The sequence below is a fragment of the Leptodactylus fuscus genome, chromosome 3, assembly GCF_031893055.1.
Source record: "Leptodactylus fuscus isolate aLepFus1 chromosome 3, aLepFus1.hap2, whole genome shotgun sequence".
NCBI lineage: Eukaryota > Metazoa > Chordata > Amphibia > Anura > Leptodactylidae > Leptodactylus > Leptodactylus fuscus.
In genome coordinates this window covers 226,573,170-226,583,670 of record NC_134267.1, presented here as the reverse complement: position 1 = coordinate 226,583,670, position 10,501 = coordinate 226,573,170, and positions in this window count along the sequence as shown.

The window sequence follows — 10,501 nt, the reverse complement described above, 5'->3', positions numbered from 1 at the left end:
TGAATTGATTAGTGGTACTACGGGTAGTTCCTTCAAGATCCACCAATTTATCAATTGTATAACCAGTGGTGCTGTGTATCTTCTGACTTGGTGTTGTATAACTTCTGACTCCAGCACGTTGGGAAGATCATCAGAGAGTTCCGCAGGAGAATCAGAGAACACGTTACTGACATCGCAAGAAGAGAGCCAACGTCAGTGTCCACACATGTTTGGGAGAGACATGGGGTAACTTGTAATTTACCATGGTTTCTCCTTAGTCTTCATTTACACAGATTCTATTCTCTAATAGTCATATGGTATCTGCTGAGAGAAATATTGCTCATAGTCCATGACTTCCTCTTCTTCCTTCTCTTGATGAGTTGGATGAGAACCGCCAATGTTTTTTGGTGCAGAGGAGGTAGAGGTGGAATACATAAGTGTTGAAGGAAGTAGTGATGGCATGGGATATCCTACTGCTAGTGGTTCTGGTAGGGATACCAGCGGGAAATTTTAAATTGTGAGGGCATACAAGAATTCCATTGCCATGATGAGTCAACAAAGTGGAGAAGGTGATGACATTTTTGAATCCCATGATGATTCTATTACACATAAGATCTTGCAACCAGGTCAAGATGACACAGGAAGAGGTTGGTAGCAGCGGCAATAGTAAGATTTCCACCTGACATCCAGCTCCAACATCCAAAAGACATGTTGTGTACATGAGGACATATGGTGAGCTCTATTATCAGGACTGCCTACCTATTGATTATTTTCTGTGTTCTCCACACCTCCTAGGATCAGACCCCGCAGTGATCCTCTGGGATATAAACTATTGGGATTGTAGTTCTCTAGATGCACATGACTGGGGCTATTAATGGCTGAACACTTCTGGGGCAGTAGTTCTCGGAGCGTCTAGTCACAGGCTATAGTTCTCAGTAGCGGTGTATCTTTGTGTGCACTTATGTATTGATCTTTCTATCTTTAGCTGCAGACTCCTAGGGCTATGTATCTTTGTCAGCACATACGTATTGGTCTGTGTATCTTTGCCTTCAGACTCCTGGGGCTATGTATCTTTGTCAGTACATACGTATTGATCTTTGTATGTTTAGCTGAAAATTCCTGGGGCTGTGTATCTTTATCGGGCGTATGTATTGATCTTTGTATCTTTAGCTCCTGACTAGTGTTGAGCCGATCTTGACTTTTCAGGATCGATTTTGAAATCTGATTTCCGATCATTTTTCATTCGAACCCGATCTCAATCCCAATTCCGATCCCAATGCAAGTCAATCGGATTTTTTTACTAATCGGAGATCGGATTTTAAAAATGATCCTATTCACTACAAGGCATGGAATCTAACAATTGAAAGCTTTAATTGTTAGAATCCACGCGGTGTGGTGATTAAAAAATCCCCCGGCTACCTAAGTCCCCCTGTTGTCTACTTACCAGCTGCCGCTACCGATCTGCGCTGTTCTTCGCTCCTCTTCTTTCTACTGCGCATGTCTTCAGAGCACCGTATGTGCCCCCACCTCCCAGGCTAGTGTTACTGATTCTGGGAGTGGGCGGGGCTTGTTGTGGCTTAGGAGAGTGTGGGCGGGTACAGTACCCGCCCACACTCTCCTAAGCCACAAGCCCCGCCTTCTTCCTAGGTCTGTAACAGTAACCTGGGAGCTAGGGGCGTGCAAGGACCGAGAAGAGGCAAGAAGAGAACAGGCGGGGAGTGGCAGCGGTAAGAGGACTTGTCTATAGACTCTTTATTGTATACTCAGCTCTGCTACATCTGAGATGTAGATCTCAGATGTAGCAGAGCTGATGAGTATAGGAATGAATGGATGCCGCCGGCACACAGCCTGTGCCGGCGTCCAGCGCTTAACCCCCTGCACGCTGGCTGAGTCCATTCATTCCTACAGCATAGCAGGGAGGAAACAGAAGAGTTTGCTTTTCTCACAATGCTTGCAAGGCATTGTGGGAAATAACCTCTGACCTCGATCTTGCCTAAAACGATCGGGATCGGAATTACGATCGCGATTGTGAAATTTACTCGATCGCCGATCGGAATCCGATCTTTTCCGATCCCAATCGCTAAACCCTACTGCTGACTTCTGGGGCTGTGTATCTTTGTCGGCACATACGTATTGGTCTGTGTGTCTTTGACAGGACATTGTTGCTCTTTAGTTACATAACTTACTAGGTCTTATCTCATTCTGCAACTCAATTCATGCGTGCCCCTAGAATTAGATTACGTGGATTCAGAGGCCATAGTGGCTTGTCAATTGCAGTGGTCTCGAGTCTGCAGAGTGTGATGTGTGGCTTATTGTATGCTGCATAGTGGGTCACTTGGCACTTTAGGAGATCAAGCAAGTCCTAGAGAATCAAGAGAAGATGGTGGAAACCACGTTGGAGTAGTGGGTTAAGATAGCATTGGCTTCAGAAATGTACAAATTGCTAAATTCTGTGTAGGCCGTCACTGGGCTGGTGTGACTAGGGAGCTTAGTCAGCCTGACAGTGGTCATTATGGAAGGAGATCTACTGCAGCTATGGGAGACATTAAACCAGAAGGGACCTGTGACAGTAGAGGACAGATAGATGGCTGATCTTTGAAGTAGCTCCGTCCACCATTTCACCACCTATATAATTTTATTTATTTTTGCACACAACTAACACTACAATCTTCTCTTGATGAGCCCTATTTAGATAATAGTGGGGGAAACGCGTTGAGACGTTAAAAAATCTACAAGATTATTGCGATCTAGCTATCTATTGGGTGTTTTCAGCTTCACTGAAACAGTGATCTTAGTGTGGACAATATATAGGTCCTCTAGGAGATATCTAGCTGCCACATTTAGCACAGAATTAAGTATTGGATAGGAAAGTATGTAGAAGCTGTGGAAGATCTGCCATTGAGATCCCTTATTGTGAAAGTCTCAGTGGTCAGTAGTATCTGCTGGCACCAAGATTGACCATGGGACTAGTTACGTAATAGTCATAGTAATAGTAATAGTTATGTAATAGTCTAAGATTTGTGAGTGAAAATTTAGTAACAGACTGAAAATAGGGTTATCTGGAGCATATCAAGCTCAAATATGCTAGTCCTTCCTTGAGCTTTGGATGTAAAATGAAATTTCTCTTTTCTTATTTTCGGATTAGGAGGACATTAGATCCTGCAATCCATATAGGGTGTTGTGGTCAAAATCTTTTTATATATCGCTGACCTGGGACTTCCTTATTAGTTTTAATGCATAGCAATAAAGTATTGTGAATATTTTAATAATTTTCCCATTTAAATTGGTGAATAGTTCTAGAGAGATGGCTGCCATGAGGTCTGTAGTTTGGCCTGGTTTGTTCATTCTGGAGGAACATTGTGTGATAGCTGAGGTCTGGTGGGTGAGGGAACCTTGGAGGAGGTCCATATTGTGTGAGAGCTGAGGTCCGGTGGGTGAGGGAACCTTGGAGGAGGTCCATATTGTGTGAGAGCTGAGGTCTGGTGGGTGAGGGAACCTTGGAGGAGGTCCACATTGTGCGAATCACGTTAGACTTAATTTATTGGTTTGTTGTTTCAAGTGCTGTGTCAAATCATTACTCCCCATGGAGCGTTGAAAGAAAATAGTAGCCTGGAGACCCCTGTGAAGTTAACAGAGAAATAATTTTTTGTGGAATTTACAATTTTAATGTTTAACTGTGTATTTATTTCTGGAAATTAAAATAATGTAATACTCGAGGGTTAAAAATGTAACGTAAAATACCAAATTAGACATTGAATGTTTCTTTATTTCTGCTGTGTTTGTAGGCAAAAGAAAAGGACTGCATGAAAAGGCTCAGTATTGCCCTTGACAAATTCCTTGAGGGGTGTAGTTTACAAAATGGGGTCATGTTTTGAAAATTCATGTTTTTAATATTGACTTGTAAGGGGGCGTTCACACTACCGTCTGTGTCTGACAGGTAGTGTCCGCTCCTAGTGTCCGTTCAAAATCTGGCACGGACATTAGGAGCGGACACTAGCTGTGTGCGTGACACCTGTCATTTATTTAAATTGCGATCGGGTGCGTTCTTTTGCACTCCGTGCCCTTCCTTCACTGTCTGCATGTAAAGATGTCCGACTTCTCAAGCGGACAGAAAAACCCGACAATTTGTTAAAAATATGCAATATTTTTAACAAATTCCTTCGCCAGAGTCTTGGCCGTGGGCAACTTCGGAAAAGGAATTAGATGGCACATCTTACTGAAACTATCTGCAATAACCCATATCACCGTGTAACCTTCTGAGTGCAGCAGATTAATGAAGAAGTCCATTGCCAAATGTGTCCATGGACTACTGGGAAAAGGTAACAGGTGCAGTAAGCTTGCTGTCTGAGCATGTGAGGCTTTAGACCTAGCACAGACTGCACATTTAGCTACGTGCACAGCCACAAAAATTTCATGTGATTAACCTTTTAGTCTCTGTGAACTCAGGATGGCCCGCTAGCCTGGAATCGTGACATTCCAGAAGCAACTGACCCCACACACCCACTGGAACAAATAATTTACCCCGTGGGGCACCCCTAGGAGCATTTTCCTGTGCGGCTAAGATCTGAGCTTCCAAGTGAGTGTCTAAAGCTTTTAACACAACTCCCCTCTTCAGTACAAACGTGGGTTTATCAGTTTCATGGTTAGGAGTCATACTCCTTGAAAGAGCATCTGCTCTAACATTGTTAGTGCTGGGGACATAGGTGACAGAAAAGTTAAAATAGGCAAAGAAAAGTGACCACCAGGCCTGTCTGGCATTTAGACGTTTAGCAGCATCCAAATGGATTAAATTTTAGTGATCCGTGAGGATATTGATAGCGTGTCTCGTACCCTCCAAGAAATGATGTCAGTGCTGCAAGGACCACTTAATTGCTAATAATTTACAGTCACCTCTATCACAGTTCAACTGGTGAAAAAGTGGCTGGAACCAGACACCTGTACCGCTGCAAAGATGGTTGAGAAGGTGGTCCTAGATCGGTTCACCAGAGCTCTTCCTCCTGCGTTGCAGCACTGGGTTGGACATGGAGACCCCAAAGATGCCAACCACCTCATCAGCCTTCTAGAGAGGTACCTGGCCACTGAGGCTGAACTCTGTGATGACCCCACAGCGCGACCATTCCCCAGGAACACCCGACGAAGGGCACCTCCCATTAAGATTGTTCCGTTATTTGGGAGTGGAGGGAAAAGAGCTCAAAATATGTTTTCTGGGCAGTCCACCAGCCCAAGAAGGGACTCTGCTGGAGAAACCAGGGCTGGTGCAGTGTTGGAGATGCCATGAGCAGGGACATATTGTTGCCCAGTGCCCATTCACCTCTGAGCCAATGGACTGTGACGCTGGTGGGCGTCGATCATTATTTGCTAAACCTGTGTGTGCTGTGGCACCGGGAATAGAGACTGGGCCTCAGGTCTGCAATGCTGTAGTGAGTGGCCATTCTGTCCAGGCATTGTTGGACTCTGGTAACCTGGTCACTCTGGTGCATGCCAGCTTGATAGCTGGGGACTTTATCCCGGACAAACGTATGAGTGTTTGTTGCATCCATGGTGATGTCAAGGACTACCCCATGTCCAAGGTCACAATAGAGACTATAGTAGGATCTGTTTATTATGAAGTGGGTGTTGTAAAAAGACTTATGCATAATGTGATTTTGGGACGTGATCTCCCTTTGTTCTGGGATTTGTGGGGAAAAGGTACAACTACAAAGCCAAATGTGGAAAACCTGCCTATGCCCAAAGTGCATGAGGAGGGCGACACCTTTCCGTTACAGGTCCTAGCTGGAGAGGAGGATGATGCCTCTTCCCCAGCCCCTGAGCCTAATATACCTGAATTAGAAATCTCACCGGATAATTTTGGTACTGCACAGTTGAGAGATCCCACTCTTGCTAATGCTCGTGATAATGTGACAGTTGTTAACAATGTGCCTCAGGAACCTGATGCTAACCACCAATTCCCACATTTTGCTATGAATAATGACCTTTTGTATCGGGTTGCAAAAAGTAATGGGGAAATTGTGGAGCAGCTTCTTGTACCAAAGCCAGACCTTTCAGAGGTTGATGGACCAGATCTTGCAGCCACATCGTGACTACACAGCGGCTTACTTGGACGATGTGGTCATTCATAGCCAAGACTGGGGAAGTCACCTCTGTAAGGTGCTGGCAGTACTGGACTCCATAAGTGAGGCAGGCCTTACTATCAACCCTGAGAAATGTGCTTTAGGGCTGGAGGAAGCCAAGTACATGGGCTATGTCATTGGCAAAGGGGTAATAAAGCCCCAAATCAATAAAGTGGAGGCAATACAAAATTGGCCAAGACCACTGACCAAGAAGCAAGTCGGGGCATTTCTTGGCATTGCGGGCTACTACCGGAGGTTTGTGCCAAACTTTGCCTCTATTGCAGCTCCTCTCACTGACCTGACAAAAGGTGGGAAGTCAGTGATGATCCACTGGACACCAGAGGCAGAGGAGGCGTTACAGAGGTTAAAGCAAGCTCTATGCCAGCAGCCAGTGCTGATAGCCCCTGACTTCAGGAAGGAGTTCCTGGTGAAGACAGATACCTCAAATGCAGGTCTAGGAGCAGTGTTGTCCCAGGTTGTAAATGGTGAGGAGCATCCAGTGATGTACCTGAGCAGGAAGCTGTCCCCTGCAGAGAAAAACTATGCCATTGTGGAAAGGGAATGCTTGGTCATTAAGTGGGCGCTGGATGCTCTGAGGTATTACCTCCTGGGCAGCAAGTTTAAGTTAATAACTGACCATGCTCCTCTTACATGGATGAAAATGAATAAGGACAGAAATGCTAGGGTTACCAGATGATTCCTATCCTTGCAAGATTTTTCTTTCAGTGTGGAGCACAGACCCGGGAAATTATTGGGAAATGCTGATGCCCTGTCAAGGGTCCATTGTATGATGGCCACAAATGCCCAGCCCTCCGGTCTGGAGAAAAGGGGGGGATATGTAAGCCGATGGCCAGCCAGATAATGGAAAGGGTGTACATCTCACCCAGGGGCGAACCTGTCCCTTTCGCCGCCCGAGGCGAACTACAGAAAGCCGGGGCGGCGTGACGGAGGGGCGTGGCGAAGTACAGGGGTGGGGCTTAGTGCCGTTTGCCGGCAGAGAGCAGGCACGGAGACGACCTGCTCTCTGCCTGAGCGTGAGAGGAGGCTGCTGGAGCAGTGCTGCTCCAATGGCCTCCCCAAACCACCGCTCGGTGCTAAGCCAGTCCAGGTCAGCTTGTCCTGGACTGGCTTAGATAACCAAAAATGCTGCCCTCCCTGAGGCCCTCGCTTCAGGTCGCCTCATGGGAGGTGCGGCGCTGATCTCACCCAGACTACTATCTCACCCAGACTACTAACGTGGGTGAGATGAGAAAACTCCAGAAAGAATTTATGAAGAAGGAACTATAATAGTAAATGTAGAATGGGGAATATTATAAATGTGCCCCCTTTTTTTAGAAATAGCGCCCTATTATCTCTCACAAAATAATAAGGTCTTTTTACTCACCTATCCACGCTCCCCCATTGAATCCTCACGCTGAGGTCTCTCCCTGCTTGTGGACTCCAGAGCAGGTCCGGCACACGGGCTGCAATGTAGTGACATCATCGCGCTCCATCCTATCTTCCACATAGTTATCTATGTCATCTTAGGGACTTTGTAGCTCCCTGCTCTGGCATAGATGTCTATAGTATCAGCATGCATAGCACGTCGATACACTTGTTATTGAGGCTGCACCGATTCAGGTCACCAGACCAAACGTCTGGTGCGGAAAATCCCGGGGCCCCTTAAGAGACAGGGGGCCCTGGACATTTGCCCAGTTTGCCCCCTCTAATGCCGGCCCTGCCTACACCACAAGCAACAGTCCTCATGTCCTTCCTCCTCTGCTTGCACACAATGCTGACTGCTCTCATCCAGCCCATCAAAAAGAGGAGGAAGACTGCTCTGACTAGGAGAAATAGATTGCTCAGCAGGTGCCACATCACTACCAGCATCTGTGTCAGTGAAGAATGTAAAGGAGACACGTTTTTTTTTTTTTCACTCACTTTTTTTTTTATAATACACAGAAAGAGTTTAATTATTAATTAAAAAAGAAATTAAAATAAGAGCAATTCTTTTTTTTTTTACATCAACGAAGGATGCACTAGCAATACTTCAGCCATCACTACTACTGTGTGTGACATACATTTAGAATGACATATGACGTACATATTACAGATTTTTTTTCAGATTGACAACAATGTTCCTTCACCGTGTGTATGACACTAGTCTAGAGTGGAAGTTTTTAAAGATTTTTTTAAAAAAATTTCAAGACTTTATATGGTGTGAACATTACAAAACAAAGCTATTTTTATACAACCGGGTTTTTGTTTTTTTTTAACATTTGCGCAGAGCTTTATATTAGGTGAACGGCTTGTATATAAATTGATAGTTATAACTGTCCACACCACACTCTCTTTTCTATCCATGTCTGTCTCTTCATTTCTATTCCAGCACTACTAATCTGCCTGTGTATAATTACTGCTTGATTCTATATGTACTGTTCAGTTTTCTGACTTGTGCTGCCTATAGCCCGGCCAATAGCTATGAGATGCAGTGACATAGGACACAGATGGTTTTGCGTGTCCACCATTTACACCATATGAGGTTGATCATGAGTGTAGAAGCTTATATAGTCCATATGATATCAGCCCTGTAAGCTCCACCTACTACTGTCTATCGGCTGACAGCCTATCAGATGTTGATATCATGTGATGTGAGAGTTACTACTACCGTGACATTGTCTGCTCTGTATCTTCAGGTCTAACACGTGCTGCTGCCATTTTCTCATAGCGCGGTCGCTTTTCTTTGTCCAAAGCGACTCACTATTTCTTCTAACTATTCGTTACGAACCGATATGCCCCTCTCCAACTCTGACCGCAGGTATTGGCAGTTTTCCCACTGTCTCTTTTTCCATGGCATTCTTATTCCGAGGCTACAACAAGAGGTTTATTCACAAAATGCATATTCAAAATGCACAGTCATGCATATTAATTAATTGCTGATTAAAAATTCCGCCTGTCCTACCAGCACGCAGGAGCAGAAATACCCCACATTGTGCTGCTGGTATGACGACAGGGAACTATAATTGTGGAAACGCTGAGTTTTTCCCTCCATAGATTTCTGTGGCGAGTGTGAAAACCGCAGCAATAACAAAGCATGTTAAATATGTTGCAGAAACTCCGCAGAAATGCTGCGGAAAAGCATCAAAATCCGCAGACAAAAATTCACTGTTTTGCTTGGCTAAGGCTAAGGCCCCACGGGAACAATTGTGATATGAACGCATTGCGGTTCTTCCCACAGCACTTTGAACAGAAAGTTCATGGAGTTTTCCTCTACGGACTTTCTGTTACAATTATATCTATGGGAAAGCCACCGGTGTTTCCGTATATATAATTGACATGCTTTGATTTTCAAAACCACAACGGTTTTGGAAATCAAAGCATGTATTTTTTCCACAAAGTGGGCATGGGATTCGCATGAATCCCATCCACTTTGCAAGTACTGTAATACGCTGCAATCTTTTCTGTGGCGTTTCTTCCGCGGCCAAATCGCGGCATTTCGGGCCCGTGGGTCCCCGGCCTAAGTAGCAGTGGACCATAGTTCCTTAGGATTTTCAACATAGCCTTTCAATGACCTTTATTGCACATGAGGAACTCGAGCAAAAACGCAATGAAAAACCCAACAGAAAACTCCCATGAATTTCCACAGCACAAAACTGAAAAACGTGATGAAAAACGCTGCATTTTTTTGCTGCGTTTCCGCCCAGTAGGGCCTATGATATGCAGCCAGCTTCCTATAGATTTCCCATTCCTTTTGCAGCTATTTTTGGCTTTGGCTCAAAAAAAACACAACAAAATTGGCAAAAAAAAAAAAAAGCTCCGTTTCCGCAAAGTGGGGCCTCAGCCTTTCACGGGATCAGAAAGGAAGCAGCATTTTTTTTCTTGCTCCAGTTCTCTACCGTGTTCAGAACAAAATAATGTAATAATGTAATGTTTGGTTTGTTTTAAATTCTCATTTTTATTAGTTTTAAAAGTTTGAATAATGTCATGTAATAATATAATGCCAGATCGATTAGATCACTTTAACTCAATAAAATTAACAATTTCAATGATTTTATCTGAAGCTCAATGGGAAACATAAATATAAGAAGTATATCGTATAGAATGATACCAAATAGCGAGCCTAGAGCTATTTCATTGACCAAGACCTACCCGTACATCCATGGAGTAACCTCCTAGAGGAATAACCCTTGTATTATACTTATATCCTAATAGGACTATGGCCACTGAAATTATAAATAATAATATTAATAATAATAAATAATATATATTTCTTTATATAGCACTGACACATTCCTCAGCACTTTACAAATTGCAGGGTTCAAGTAGGGGCGAAATAATTAACACAATGGGACTGAGGGCCCTGCTCACAAGAGCTTACAATCTATGAGGTAGAGGGGGTGACACAAGAATTCAGGTTATTAGGGTTCATTTCA